At 38.1% G+C, this 15,975-nt stretch overlaps 1 protein-coding gene and 1 long non-coding RNA gene across 5 annotated transcripts in view; one reads left to right on the top strand and one right to left on the bottom strand.

Annotated features, from left to right (window-relative positions):
• Nucleotides 1-5,078: 5,078 nt before the first annotated feature.
• On the bottom strand, nt 5,079-8,231 carry LOC116422324. The gene is made up of 3 exons (XR_004232916.1): nt 8,056-8,231; nt 7,623-7,760; nt 5,079-5,200 (listed from the first exon to the last, which is right to left on the bottom strand). It is a non-coding gene; the product is annotated as an uncharacterized LOC116422324 (long non-coding RNA).
• A 744-nt stretch (nt 8,232-8,975) lies between these two features.
• REV1 (REV1 DNA directed polymerase) overlaps nt 8,976-15,975 on the top strand; it is a 101,081-nt gene continuing 94,081 nt past the window's right edge. For all 4 annotated transcript variants that reach the window (XM_031959138.1, XM_031959139.1, XM_031959136.1 and 1 more), the window contains exon 1: nt 8,976-9,535. The gene's annotated coding sequence lies outside the window, so the exon portion shown is untranslated. The remainder of the gene's footprint in view (nt 9,536-15,975) is intronic.

Below are 15,975 nucleotides of genomic sequence, written 5' to 3'. Positions count from 1 at the left end.
AGACTCTGGGAGATATAGGTTTCACTAATTAGAAAGCTATTATACTATAAATATATTCTATATAAATGCATATATGTATGTGTATATGCATGAATATATATAAACATACTATATACAATATACCATATTGTAGTATATAGCCAAGAGAGTGATGAATGTTAGTAGCATTCATGCAGGCTAGTAGCAATAGGAATGAAGAAGAAGTGGGTGTTATCTCACAACAGATTTTCATGAGACTAGTCTATATTAGTTGATATTTCAGTATTATTTTTTTCCAGATATACTTTTTAAAAATTTTATTTTAAAATGTACATTCATTTTTTACATGTTTCCAAATGAGTATGCTGGGAGAGAAAAATCAAAATAAAAAGGAAGAACCATGAAAAAGAAAAAAAAAAAACAGAAGGAAAAAAAAGTAAAAACAGTTCTTTCTCTTTCAATGCAGATGGCGTTTTCCAGCCAAAATTTATTGGAATTGCCTCAGATCACTGAATTGCTAAGAAGAGTTAAGTCTATCACAGTAGATCATCACACAATCTTGGTGTTGCTGTGTACAATGTTTTCTAGGTTCAGCTTGCTTCAATCAGCATCAATTCATGTAAATCTTTCCAGGCTTTTCCAAAAACTTCCTGTTTATCATTTCTTGTAGAAAAATAATATTCCAATACTTTCATATGCCATAATTTATTCAGCCATTCCTCAATTGATGAGCATCCACTCACTTTCCAATTCTTTGCCACCACAAAAAGAACTGCTACAAACATTTTTGCGCATGTGGATCCTTTTCCCTCTTTTATGCAGATGCACTTTTTTACTTACTGGAATTTTTATTCGCATTGTCACTGTTTTACATAGCAGTGGTTCTCAAAGTCTGGTCCAGAGCATCCTAGGAATCTCTGAAATCCTCTCAGAGAGTCTACAAATTCATAATTAGTTTTTATTTTTAATGTGATCAATATCTATAACTATAACCCACATAAACAAAAACTCTTTGGACAGATCCTCAATCATTTTAATAGGATAAAGATATTGAGAACAAAAGTTTGAGGACTACTAATATAAAGGATAATTTTATATAAGGTTCATTTACAGCATTGGTTATTTGCTAAACACTCATCCCAGAATATTATCTCTGAGGCTTTCTGGTGCTGCAGGCAGCTGAGGTGCATTTATGCATTTATAATCATTTCTACTACTCTTTCATTTTAATTCAGTCTCTTGAATATCCTCTGTTTTCCCTAGTGATTAAAAGTACCCACCAGGTAAGTCTTTTCTCTTTTCCTTTATGAGTGATGAAACTGCCATTTTAAAACCTGGTCATTTCTCAGACAGACTGTATTCTCCATATCTTTTTCTTATGGGACTAAATATTTTATCTCTTGTAATGTATGTTTGTAGTCTGTGATTATGGAAGCTGCTTATAGTATTGAGCCTCTTGATTTAAAAAAAAATCTTTTGCTGATTAAATTTATGCAGTGATTAATTCTGCTTGTCTTTCATAATTCCCTTATTCCCATTCCACTCTTCACATACCTTTAAAAATCAAAACAATGTCTCTTTGCTCTTTGTCTTTCTTCCCTCATGTATACCTCTCTATGTCTCATTTGGCTCTCTGAATTTTTACTAAATTAATTTCATTCTTACTTTACATGAATGTATTTGAAACAACTAGCCATTGCTTCTAGTAGATTATAGGATCATAGTTTTAGAGCTAGAAAGAGATTAGTTCAAATATTCATTTTACAGGCAACTAGAATGTGGGATGGCCACCACAACACAATATTTCATATTTCTCATAGAAAGTGTGGATGTTTGTTCTCTGAGCTGGCTTATTCAATGCAGCTTGCCTTCACACCAGCAGGTCTAGATTCACAGAGAAGGACCATCCCTCATATTGTCTCATAGTCCTATTGTGGAGTCCATTTTTTTCTACTTTCTACTTTGTAGCCCCCATTGATTCATTTCCATTTTCATAAACCAGCCACTCAATGATAACACCCTTCGATCTTAAATACAACTATTTAGCAATAAGGCAAAATAAATAACATCATAGGCCTTCATATATTAAGGCAAATGCAGTAATAATAATCTATTATAATCCACTCATAAACTTGTATTCTATTTTCCTGCCAGTATCTCACCAGAACTCAGTATCCTTGGGGACAAATAGTCACACACTTACAGAAACCTGCCAAGGAGGTAATATGAATGAGGAAAACACATTTTTACAGCTCTAGAATTACAAATGTTGTTATCTGTCTTTCTCAGAAACTATCCATTAAAATTCCCTGAGAAACATCTCTTCTGTGATAAATAAATACTTCCATTGCTAAGCTTAGTTCATCTATCCTGTGTTTCACTAGACATAATGTCTCAGGTAAAGTAGCCGCTCTGTTGGTGACTTCTCTGATTCTGTTTCTAAGCTGTTTTTAGGTCCCCCTGGACTTATTCTTCAACAATAATTGTTGTATTTATCACTTCTAGCTTCAAGCTTAGATGATGCAATTCTGAAATCTATCATTTAACTTTCTCTTCTTATCTCTCTGGGTTCCTACTCTAGATCCTTTTAGGAAACAATCCTTAGCTTATTATTAGTTATAAAATTCTCACCTGCTATCTATAGCAGATAAATTAAGATGTTTTAAACTGGAATAGGAATAATAGAAAGACAATTCTGATGTCCATATCTTTCCAGTATACTATATCTTGTTGCATTCAAATGAAAATTTAAAAAAAAAAAATGTGATTCAGATCTCTGTTGGAGGTACCATCTCTGTTAGAACTTTAAGAAAACTGTTCCATGTCAAAGAGCAGAACCTTTAAAGAACAGTAATTCACTATGAGGAAGCTGGAGCCCAAAATATTAAGAGACTTATGCAAAATCACATATGTATGTATCAGAAGCAGGATTTAAACCTATGTCTTGTCATTTCCATTTTAAACCTATGTCTTGTCATTTCCAATCTATCATTTGTTCTACTCTACTATCCTGCTCCCCATTCCAACTGATTTTATTTTTCACATTTTAGTGGATTTGTGATTGTTTTCATATGAATATTTCCTCCCACAGTGGAGAGCTTGAACTCATCTATGCTTTCTCACCCTGGCTTGTCCATGTCTTCCCTTACGTTTCTACTGGAGATCATCTGAGATTCTAGGAGGCTTCTTCTAGCTTTCTTGATAATGTGCAGGGAGCAGTGGAGCATAAGAATGATCTGTCCTCCTTACTACATGATCAGACTACTTCCCTTTCCATTTATCTGTTTTTGGTGTGGCTGGTTTGGGTATGTATTTCTGCTAACCACCCCTTCCTGATCTTTCTTCCAAACACAGCTCCAGCCCTACCTCCTATATAAGATCTGATCCCCTCAAGTTCTCTTATATTTCTTAGTGTTTACTCAATTGTGTTCACATAGCATCCTCCCAATAAAGTGTAAACTCCTTGTAAGCAGACATGTCCTTGTTTTGTTTTACTTTGTTTTAATTTATTCCTCATTTCCCAGCTCCTAGCAGATACATAGCAGATCTTTATACATATTTATCAATTAAAGTGAATTAAATCCAAGTCCATCATGCTCCTCTTCATTGCCCCTCAAGGAACTTAAATTTGATTCTTCAGAAACCGAGACATTCCATTACTAATCTGAATTCAGTTGACTTGAATTGACTAAGGTTCTTGTGACAGAATCAAAACTAAGTCTCCAGGTCTCCCAGACTTCATGGCTCTCCCAATGACATTATATGGTAGCTCTCTCAGTATTTGAGGTGCTATTTGTTTTTTTGACTACTACCATTATACTTCATTATTGTTGGAATTTATATTTTAATATTTTCCCCCTTCATTTGTAATGAAACTCCCTCCAAAAGGTCATCCAATAATTTCCTAAACTATACTCCAGTTTTATTTCTTTTTTTAAAAAATGCCTTTTCCCCCAAACACATGCAGAGATAGTTTTCAACACTCAGCTTAGCAAAATCTTTTTTCTCCTTTTGTCTCCCCTTCCCCACTCCCCTCGACAGCAAACAATCCAATACAGGTTAAACATGTGCAATTCTTCTAAACTTATTTCTATATTTGTAATTCCAGTTTTATTTCTAATTCCATATCTTTAAAGTTGCTAATGTTATAGTGAGGAGAGACAATTTCTAGGCTTTATTTTCAGCTCTACCATTGATCTGATATTTCACTTTGAAAATATTCCCTTCTAATAGACACCTTCTACCAAAAGAAACTATACTTTAGCAGCTACTTATGGACATTATAAAAATGATGGCAATATTTACATGGTACTTATACGTTTACACAATTATATATACATATATAAGCATATATTATATTTATATGAATATATAATTTCACTTGATACTTAACCTTGTGTGATGGGTAACACAGGTATCAAAAAACCCTCATTGTATAGATAAAGTAAATGATCTTGGTCACACAGATAGTAAATGTCAAGGATTGAATTTTGACAGAAGTTGTCCTGACTTCAGGCCAATACTCATGTCCCCATGGTGTGCCACATAAAATATTCTAAATAGCACAATACTATATATATGTAATTATTTGAACTAAGAGGAACATTTTTGTTTCTTGGTTTACTTTTGTTTTCTAAGGATTCTAGATTTTTTTTCTTCTCATGCTAGCCAGCATCTCATTTTCTATGCCTTTCTTTGAGAAATAATTAATGTAACCTCAAGGTCATCCAGTACTTTACTACTGGTTTACAAGAGTTCATGAAATCACAGAATCTCAGAGTTGGAAGGAACTTCACAAGTCATCTTGTCCAACCTAGATCTCAGACATGAATCTCCTTCCTAACATTCCTATCAAGTGTTTTTTGTTTTGTTTTGTTTGTTTGTTTTTGTTGTTGACTAAAGAAGTCATTCCCATTTAGTTTTCTGGAAAACCTTAATTATTAGGGTTTTTTCTTCACATTGCACTGAAATCTTCCTCCTTACAGCCTATTAGTTTTAATTCTGCCAAACAGAACAAATTTAATCTTTCTTTCATATAATTTCACAGAAATTATATGACAAGAAATAATAGCTGTTATGCTCAAAACAATAAATTGAATATATATATAATGCTATAATGTTTAGAAAGAATATATACATACTCAGATTCAAATCTCAGAAGCATTGCTTATTTCCTGGGTCACCTTGGACAAGTCACCGAATCTCTTAGCCTGGATTTCCTCTATAATAAAATGAAAGAGTTGGATTGATGACTTCTATATCCTTGCCAGCTCTAAATTTATGATTCTCCTCTCATCTCAATCGTCAGGTAATTAATTTGCTCCTAATGGAAATTCTTTTCTTCTTCCCTTTTTACATTTTAAAATCCAAGGACTAAGTAGATTAACCCTATTTTATATGCAGAAATGTGTGTATATATGTAAATAGACACATATGCACATACAACATATATATTAAAATCTATGGTTTGGACAGTGGTGATCTTAAAACATAAACCATGTTGTATAAATGAACTCATGTTATAGGGTAACAATCAACTCTTATTTTCCCTATGATATCACTGAGATATTATTTGTATAATTTTATGTATTAATAATATTTAATAAAAATAACACTTATCTTTACAGAGGTAATTCCTTCCTTTCCTTTTTTCCTCAAAGTCCTTCTTTGAAATATAAAGTCTTGGAAATGCTATCTAAAGTGGAATTTCACTATCTTAATTTTATTGGGTAGTTTGCTGAGGCAGCTAGATGGCACAGTGATTATAGAGTTAGAAAGGCCGGAACTCAAATCTGGCCTCAGCCATTTACTAGCTAAGTGGCCCTGCACAAGTCATTTAATCCTATTTACTTCTATTTCCTCATCTGTAAAATGAGCTCAAGAAGGAAATGGGAAAACATTTCAGTATCTTTACCAAGAAACCCCACAACAGGGACATAAAGAGTCAGAAATGACTAACCAACAATTTCATTGACTAGAAATTTGAGAAGTTATTTCTATTCAAGAACATTAAAAGGGAATAAAAGTACGAGATTCAAAATTCAGCACTCCATGGTGCCTGATCTTGTGTTCATCAATGATCAGATTTAATCTTTTATAATTTATCTTCTTTATTTACCACTTTAGATTTGAATGTGGTCCCAATTTCTGACAAAATATTACATATGTTCATATGAACTCTTTACACATGGTTTTAACACTAATATCAGACACATTTCATACTTTATGTTTTTATTTTTCTTAGAATATTTGATATGGATATTAATAAGGAAAACCTACACAGATAAAAATTTGAGGAAAGCAAAAGTCTCTGGAACCCTAGGGTGTAATAAAGAGGTTTATGAAAAAAGGAAAGTGGACAACTTGGTAAAGATGAAATAAAAAGTTGTTGTTAGAAGTGTGAAGATAATCTTAAAAAAAAAATCCCATAAAATTCGAAATTGGAAGAATAAACAAAAAGCTTTTGTAAGACTTTTGTTTAGACTAGACGCTCTAAGAACTTACAATATTCTCTCTGAATGTCTGCTTTTTCTCATTATATTTCACCTTCTTTATCGGTCCTTCTGTCTCTCATTATTTTCCTCTTTAGTTATAGAGAGCAGTCAAATAGTAAATTGGGATAAAATTATTTTTCTTACTAGCCAAGGGCAAGTAGCTATAAAGTTTGTATCAGTTTGCTATTAAGATAAAAAGCATATTATATATCTATAAGACTGTTAAGATTTGTTAGCATAATACTTTAGTTTTTCCTCCTTGAAAAAAAAAAAAAAACCAGGGAAAATCTTTGACTAGAACATAGGAGAGAGAAGAAGATATTTGAAACAAGACATTTCTTATATAGTTGTATAAGGTTATTATTCAATTTTAAAACTGTTTTTGCTATTCCCTGTTTATGGAAGTTATTATCATTTAGGGACACACAGGAAAAACAAAACAGAATAACCATGAAAACTGCTGCTTTTTCTCTAAGGAATCTCTTAGCAGATGATTTCCTTGAGTTGCCCTCTATCTAGTTGCTAGCCTGTCACAATTAAACTATTTGTTGTAATATATGACATCTCAAAAAACATGTGACCTGAATTTGCCATTTTTGCAAAAAGAATGCTGACACCGAAGTGCATTTATGATGGTAAAACATGGTAAATTTAATATAGTAAAACAAAGTGCTACAAAAAGGGACACTGCCGGAGATTTTGATTATTTTGCCCTTCTTGCCTATTTCCTTTAAGAAAGTTGCCTTGATCCAATTCTTAATTTACAAAGCAACAAACAAGAAATCTCAATGTCCTCAAAAGACTTCCAGACTATTTGTGAGATGGCTGGAAAGGGAAAGGATTTGCTTAAGCCTTCTTCTCCATATGTCATATTAGTGGTTTATACCATAAAGATTGTGTTTAACAGCAAATTGTAATCATATGTTACCCAGACTCCTCCAACCCTATTAAATTGCATGTCAGTATAATGTAAAATATGAACATTAATGTTTCTTTTTTAAAACAAAATTCAGGGAAAAGATTTTTCTGGTCTGTTCCTCATCACTGCCCTTGAACTGGATGGCTGGGGAGTGAGTTTAGAAATATTTAGCCTCAGACGTAATAACAAAGCTAGCATAGGCACTGATTGGAGCCATGAGTAGTACTCACGATAGTGTTTTCCCTCGAATCTGGTGGCAAAGCTTCATCTGCGTTCACTCTGTACGGATGCTGCTTCCCCAGCTCCATCGTTACCATGACATTAGAGATATTTGAGTTAATGTGAGTCCCTTTCTCCACTAGATGTCACTGTAAATCAATTGCATTTGCGGGGATGTCAAACGTGCTATACATACACATGCTATACATGTTATACATATAATGCCTTCCATGTGATATGTGTTGGACAGTATGCTGCAAACACGAAATATAATTATATATAAAATATCGAATAGATGAAAATATCTACCGATATCCACGTGTGGATAAACATATCTAGAGCTAAGAAATAAGATGCATAATGTATATGCACGTATGTATGCATGCGTAATTACACAAGTATGTATGTATATAAACACATATGTGGAGAAGGATTTAGAATTACCCTCTATAGGTTTAGTAAGGTCACCATTCCAAGAGATCAACCTGAGCATGGATTTTCTCGGTGGGAAAATATTTTCCGGCCCATTGCCCCGTTCTGCTTTGGGCTCACTCACGCACACACACGCATTGTGTCAGGCGGTTACAGCGTTAGCGCGCGTGGTCCCTGTCCCTCTAGCCCCCCAGGAAGTAGGAGCCGGCAGCGCTCTGCGTCAGAGGCCGGGGAGCCTCGCCGAGGGCCGCCTGGGTAGTGCAGGGAAGCCGTGGGCCGCGTGGGCGATCCCCGCAATGCAGCACTGGAAGGAGATGTGACCAGACTGATTTCACGTGAGCGCAGGGCTCTGGACTCTCTCGCTACGATGTTTGTCTCTTCCATCAGCAGCTGCCGGGGCACTCGGTTTTGCCCTGGAAGTCCCGGGAAGGGGATGGAGGGGGGGTGTGGAGGAGGGGAGTGGGAGGCAGGGCGGGGGCAGCGATTCTTCCCCGGGGGCACGCATACGTAGGAGGCAATGCAGACGAGTCCTCAGCTCGAGCTGGAGGTGGGGAGGTAGCAGGAGGCACGAATAGCTCGGGCCTTGACTGCACTGCAGAGACCTTCCTTCCCCGCCTCTTCCCCCAGCAAGCCCCTCTGCGGGCCCGACGCAAACAGTTTTTTTTTTTTTTTTTTTTTTTGCTAGCGCCGAGAGCGAGGCGGGTTAAGGCCCTGCAACAGGAGCCCCGCAGCCCAGGATAGTGGCTCGGAGTTGCGGCGGGGGTTCGCGCCAGTGGGCGGGGCCTATGCGCAGCCGCGTCCCGGCCATTGGTTGCCGGAACTGCCGTTTTGGCAGCGAAGGCGGGGACGCGGCGTTCCCCTCCCTTCTATCCTCCACTCCTCCTTTCACCCCCCTCCCTCCCCCGTCTCTCCCTCCGCCTTCTCCGCGAGCTAGACGGTCACGTGCCCACGCAGGGAAAAGCCACCTCCGGTCGGCGGCGATTGCAGCTACTAGGGAGAGAGAGAGAGTGTGTGTGGGAGCCTGGGAGGGGAGCAGGAGGAGGGACGCAACAGAAGGGGCAGGGGTGTTTCTGCGTTCCGCGCGCGGCTCCCGTCGTTAGGGGTCGCCCTGGGCAGGGGTGCGAGACGTGTGCGCGTGGGCGTACGTGTGTGTATGTGTAGGCAGGAGGGCAGCTGTGGGAGTGGGTCACGCTTGGAGCCGCGCGCCGCCAGAGGAGGAGCCCGGAGAGCCAGACAAGCAGGGAGCGCGCGAGCCAGCCGAGGCCCGCCCGGGATGGAAAACGCGGCGCGAGCGATGTGACTCTTCCCACCCCGCCCCCAACCTCCCTCCCCTTCTCCTCCTCCTTTTCCTCCTCCCTCCCCTCCCCTTCCCTTCCCATCCCGGCCCGGGCCGAGGGGACCCAGCAGCGGTGGCGGCAGCCGAGGAGACGGAGCCAGTGAGGGAGGAGGCGGCCGCTGTGACCGGGCATGGTGGTCTGGGGCAAAACGAAAGGTGAGAGACGCCCCCCCTCACTGGAGCCATCGGCCGGGAGGAGGGGCTGAGCACCGGGCTTGGGTTGGGTTGGATTCCCCGGGGCCGTGCGCCGCTTAGCCTTCCCCCTCCCAACCGACCCTCGAGGGACCTAATCACTGGTGTCGGCCGGGGCCGTGCCGTGGGGGAGGGGAGGCAGTCGGGCTATTCCCGGAGCCGCCGATTGAGAGCTTGGGGGAGTGGGGGAGGGGTCCGGGGTTCTCCCCGCGTCTCAGCTCCTCCTCCGGTCCTGGAGGGAGGGGGGAGCCCAGGAGGCGGTGGCTTTTCTGCACCTCCCCCTCCCCGCGGCCCGCACTCGCAGGCAGCTGCCGGGTTATGTAACGTGTGATCTCCCCCTTCCCCCACCGCCGCGGTTCCTCCTCATCCCCGCCGGGGCGGGGTGGACGCGGGCTCCCTTTGCACAGCCTCACCTGCTTTGCCCTGAAAGAGATTCGGGTTAGGGGCTACCCCACCCTCCAAACCCATCCCCGGAGACCCGACGGGGCCTGTCTTCTTTTCCCACACCTCGGACAGAACATGACGGCTCGACCCTCCTTTCCCCACTCTCCCCTTCTTTTCACAGTCCTGTAGCCCTCCTCTACCAAAGCAACCCCCCCCCCCCCCCCTTGTATATGCTCACCGCGTTTAACCTTCCCCCTTGCCAAAACTGCCATCCCTTTCCTATAACGTAGCCTGCATTCAGAGAGTATAAACCTGGCATTCTCGGTTGCCTTACGTGTATGTATGTATGCTTGTCACTAGGCAGGATATCTTGCACCTCCCTGGCCCCAAGAAACACGAGATTGCTTTTCTGAAAACTACTAGAAATTTCTTCCATCTGCCTCCTTTATATGTTAGGTGGCTCATTCAAATTATTTTTTTCCCTAGGTAATTACGAAAATGCAAACCCTTTTCATGCCCTTACATACACCATTAAATTCTTCCAGACCCTGTATGCCTAGAAATGGAGAATCTCTTCTTTTAATACCTCATCCTACCACAGATGGTGCTAGGAAAGAAATGTGTCCTTGTTATTCTCAACTCCTTATTCTCAAATGCCTTTACATAACCAATCAATTGCAAGACTGTGCCTGTTGTATCCCCACAAGTCATACGTCTGACCCTTTGCTAGCATAGATCCCACCGCAGCTCAGATCCTCATTAGTTGTTAAACTAAATTTTTTAAATAGTTATCCTGTGTATACTTATACCTGTACTTGCTTCTGCTTTAGAATGTAAATTCCTTCCTGACACGTAATAGGTACTTCATAAGGATATGTTGTTTGATTGAATTGAACCCATACATTTAACTTCATCACAATTCTCCAAATAAATATTGATATTTTCTCTACTGATCAGAGCCTTCTTCCTCTTCAGTGCTTTTCTTGTTGTGTATCTCTATAATGCCTATTTTTAATCTTTTCTTCCCTATGGGAGAAGTTTCTTACAGATGCAAATAGTAACTCAAATAGGCACATTCCTGAACCCTTTTAATGAAAGCATTACAGTATTTGTGTAAATTACTTAACTTAGAGAAAAACTCATTTCCTTTATCACATACTAGGAGACATCTTCAATCCTTTCCAGCTATAATTCTATGATCAAACAATAACCTTTTTCCTTCTGCTATGTACACAGGGAGACTTCTTTGCACTTTTTAGGGCTGTGATTTCCAACTTTGGCATTGTGATATCCTGAGTTATCTTCAAATAATTCAAAGAGCATTGTTCCCTAATCTAATTTCTTAAAATCAGCTAGTGTTGATAATACTTGCCTTGCCCTCTTCATAAACTGTGAGAGTAAAGTGATAAAAAATGAAGGAGCTTTTTTGTAAAAGGAAAAGAAAATTTAAAATAGCATCCATTCATGCTATATGGCATTTTTTAATGGGTAGGGACTGGGAAGAGACTTTTGAAAGCATCTAGTATAGAGCCTTCCTGTTACATGGCTAATTCCCCCTTCTCCCTTGAGTGCCTTCCCTCTAAGACCATATTCCATCTACTCCATATTTTGTAAAGTATTGGTTTATAATTTATTGTTTATATTGCCTTCCCCATTGAAATGTAAGCTCCTTGAGGGTAATTATAGGTGCTTATGAGTGCATTTTTGATTGTTGCAAATATGAGCTATTGATGCTAATAGTAATCTTTTTAAAATGCTATATTTTTGAGTATCTTTCTATTTTAAAAAAATTCTTCTGTAGTCTTGTTATCTAGAGGGTAAAATCTGTGTCCTTTAGCTTGGCATTAAGGCTTTTGAAACATTGTTTCATATCTGTTGCTTTAATTATATACCGTTAACTCTTCTATAGAAAATCTTTACTTTAGTATCTGATCCTGAGGCATCATGGTAAAATGAAATTATCAATGGATGTGGAGCAGGGAGACTTGGAGTTGCCTTTGGTTACCTAATGCTATTGGGTAACCAAAGGGCACCCCACATGAACTTCACTTTCTTCTTCAGTCCAGGGCTTTTTCCTTTCTAAACTGCCCTCATCACTGACCCTCAGTTTGAGGTGCTATACATTATAGATATTTCTCATTCTGGAATATATTAGTCACCGAATCAAGAAGTATTTAAGTATCAATTAAGACACTGAGGTATAAAGACAAAACCAAAATAATCCTTACTTTCCATATAACAGTATGTAATTCTTATTAATACTTGGTCGTGTGTTTTAAAAGACAGCTTTGTACAATGTATAGAATAAACCAATCTAGGAATCCAGAAGGTCTGAGTTTAAGTCCCAACCCTGGGCAATTCACTTCACTTCTCAGAGCCCTAGGTATTTCTTTATCTATTTAAAGAAGTTAGCTACCTGTATTAGGAGAGTTTCTTCATTAGGTAGTTCTTTTATACCAGTGAAATAACAGATTCAATCGTTCTTCCTATCTCATCTATAGTAACAGTACTTAAAAAAAAAAACCCAGCATAAGTCCTTCTCTCTTGTGGCATAAGTATTGACTGGACATGAGGAATTAGGTTTTAAAGTCTTTGAATTTGTTTTTAGCTACTATGAAAACCCAAACCAGAAGGAAGAAAAATGTAAAGCACCAAATCTGGGTCAGATGCTGTGCTCAGCACTTAACAATTATTGTTTCATTTTATTTTTACAATCATGTAAGGATATTATTATCCCCATTTTACACATAAGGAACTATGGCAAGTGGGATTAATGACTTGCCCAGGGTCATTCAGCCAACTGAATTTAGCTAAGGCTGGATTTGAAATTAGATCTTCCAGACTCCTATCTATTGTGCCACCTAGCTGTCAGTAATTTTTTGGGGAGAAAAAAAATAAATGCTTTTTTGAAATCAAATTATATGGTGCAAATAATTTTTTTCTTTTCAAGGAACTGGTTGTTTATATTCAGAGTATTGTAAAGTAAATAATAACTTAACTTATGCCAGATTTCTTCTAGTACTTTGGAGTGATGTAGCTAAAGAGTGATGTAGCTGTTCATGTGTACTTGAGCTTTATTTGTTCATATTTTTGTTTTTCCATATAGAGGAACATCCAGTTTGTAATTATTTCAGCATGACCCTGCACAAAGTTGAACATTAGATATATTACTCAAAGTGTATTACAGGTGACAGTTTTGTGGTTAAGATTATAAAGTATGCAAGCGTTTTGTAGATGAGAAAGTGGAGACTCAAATTAAAGACTTATATGTAGTCTCACAGCTAACTATTAGTGGAACTGAATTTTGAACTCAAGTTTAGATTAATTCAGATTACCTTAAATAATACAAATTGCTGAAATGGGTAGTAAGGGAGAAACAAATAATGACATAACTCTGTATTGACAAAATACTTTGAATTTGAGTTGTACTATTGTTAAAGAGTGACATTCTGTCTGCAGTGCTCTTGTTACTAGTAAAATACTTTTTTGTGGGAAGTATTTGACTGTTCGAATCTCAATCTGAAGTTAACCAAACATGGGGTTTAAATTAAACACTAGATTTTGCTCCTCCTTCCCCAATTTATTTTGCTTTTTTTTTGCATAGTATTTGCAATGAAATTAAATGTTGCTCATAATTTCCCTTAATTATGTTTTCTTTTCCATTTTTTCTTTTCCACTTTTCTTTTAAGATAATTAGAAATATAACAGAATAATTCCAAGCTTTGTGTCTTTTTGGACTGTATGAACCCTATGATAAAAGGGATCAGAGGAGACACGTTTATCATTTTCCTATATTATAATTTAACATCTTTTCTTTGTTTAGATTTTTCCAGTGTTCATTTTTGGTAACCTTTTCATGTTTCACGTGGGAGTTAGAATTTAATTATTTGTACTAGCTCAGCTCTTTTCAACAGACATTTTTGGAACATCATCTCTATCACTAAAAATTCACTTTTTTGTCCCCATGCAGGATTATGTTCAGTCTTGCTGGGTAAATTATTCTTGGCTGTAAACACACACATATACACACACACACACACACACACACACACACACACACATATGTATACTTTGCATTTTGGAATATCATATTTCAAGCTATCTGCTCCTTTGTAGAGATGGCAGCCAAATCACTTTGTCATCCTGTTACTCCCTAATGCTTGAGTTCATTCTTTCTGGATGTTTGCAGTTGTTGTTGTTGTTGCTGCTGTTGCTGTTGCTGTTGTTGTTGTTGTTGTTGTTGTTTTAATAGGGAAGCCCTGAATTTTGGCTATGATGCTCCTGGAAGTTTTCATTTTGGGGTTTCTTTCACCAGGTAATAAGTGGATTGTCTCTTTTTCCATTTTGCCCTGTGGTTCTAAAAGATATGAGCAATTTTCTTGGAAGATTTCTTGAAATATGATGCCATGGGGCTTTGTGGTGTTCATATAATACACTGATTCTCAATTTTTCTAATCCTCTTTTGGTTACCTGATCAGTTGTTACTGCTAATAAGATATTTTATATTTTCTCCTCCCTCCCATCCCCGAGTCTTTTGACTTTGTTTTAAATATTGTTATCTTATGGAATCATTAGTATCTGTTTTGTTTATTGTAGTTTTCCAGAAATTTGTTGCCTAGGCAAAGTTTTTTTATCTCTTGTGACAAGTTGTTAAATCTCTTTCCAGTTGTTCTTTTATAGTTCTCATTTCTTTTCCAATACTTTCCACTATTGAACCCATTACATTTATTAAACATTATAACCTTTAAAAATATTTTTTTTGCTTCTTGCTTTGTGTCTCTTAGGAATTCTCACTGGATTGTCTCCAAGCTGTATTTTAATTTGAAGTATTGTTTGCAGCTATTTTGACTATGTCAAGTGGTATGCAAAATGCTGGGGATACAACTAGAAAAAAAGCACTTGTTCTTAAGGAGTTCACATTCCAATGGGGAGGTAATATATATGGGAGGTTCAGCTATAGAGCTAATAGAAAAACCTTGCTGGTCTTTAGTGATGTGGGTTAGGAGAGCAATTTCTGGTTTCAAATTATGTGTTGGGATTTAGCACCGAATGATGAGATTATAGATACTAAATGTTGGGGTTTGGTCACATGAAGAATTCACCATGACCATTCTCTTTGGCAAAATCTAAGTTTATTTATGAGAAGAGGTAACAGACTAAATGAAGAGATAACTAAATGAAGAGATACAGTAAACACCAGGAATGGCAAATGTGAAATCGATTTGAGAGAGTATAGTTAGAAAGGAAAGAGGTTTTAACAATGGAAAGAACAAATTCTCTAGTGGAATTCAAAATTAACCAGGAGAAAGGGAACACCCCAAGAAGTTGGAGTATGCCCTTAGCTGACAGGCTAAATCTATAGAGGTATTTTTACACCCTAAAATAGTTAGCTATAAGAAGGAGAAAATAGAAGCATAGTGGAGGAAGAGAGATGCCAGGTGATATGAAGGAGGGGGAAAGACAGCATAAGTCAGAGTGGCTTTATAGACTGACCCAAAAGGGTGCTCAGCAAAGAGACCTGAGCCATGGACAGATTTATAGGGGAAACTTAACCGTAGTGATTTGACATAGCTTAGCTTTCTGACTAGACATAGCAAGGTGGGGCTGCTCACCACCTCCTTGTTGGGGGAACTATAAGGCTAAAGTGATCCCTATCAGTATCCTTCTCTGCCTGCCCCAGAAAGCAATTCCATCAATATTCTGCCAACCACACACATTTATTTGGGACCTCATCACTTAGGGTACAGCTGCATGGACAAAGGGTCATGTTCTAGTGGTCTGGAGGGATGCATAATATCAATAATGTTGTTATTGTGGATTTTTGTACTTTAATTGAAATTATAACTATTTGGGCTAATGGCTAGTACCTGAGACATTGTCTATTATAGAGGGAAAAAACCCCCAGCAAAAATCTAGCTTTTCTAGTTTTCTCTTAAAGACCATATAAATGTCATTTGAAATGATTGGATATTGCTTATGTATGGGTATCTTTTTTTTTTTTTGGTCAAATGATGAGATAA

Source organism: Sarcophilus harrisii, chromosome 3, assembly GCF_902635505.1.
Source record: "Sarcophilus harrisii chromosome 3, mSarHar1.11, whole genome shotgun sequence".
NCBI classification, from domain to species: domain Eukaryota; kingdom Metazoa; phylum Chordata; class Mammalia; order Dasyuromorphia; family Dasyuridae; genus Sarcophilus; species Sarcophilus harrisii.
This window is presented reverse-complemented; position numbering and strand designations above follow the sequence as displayed.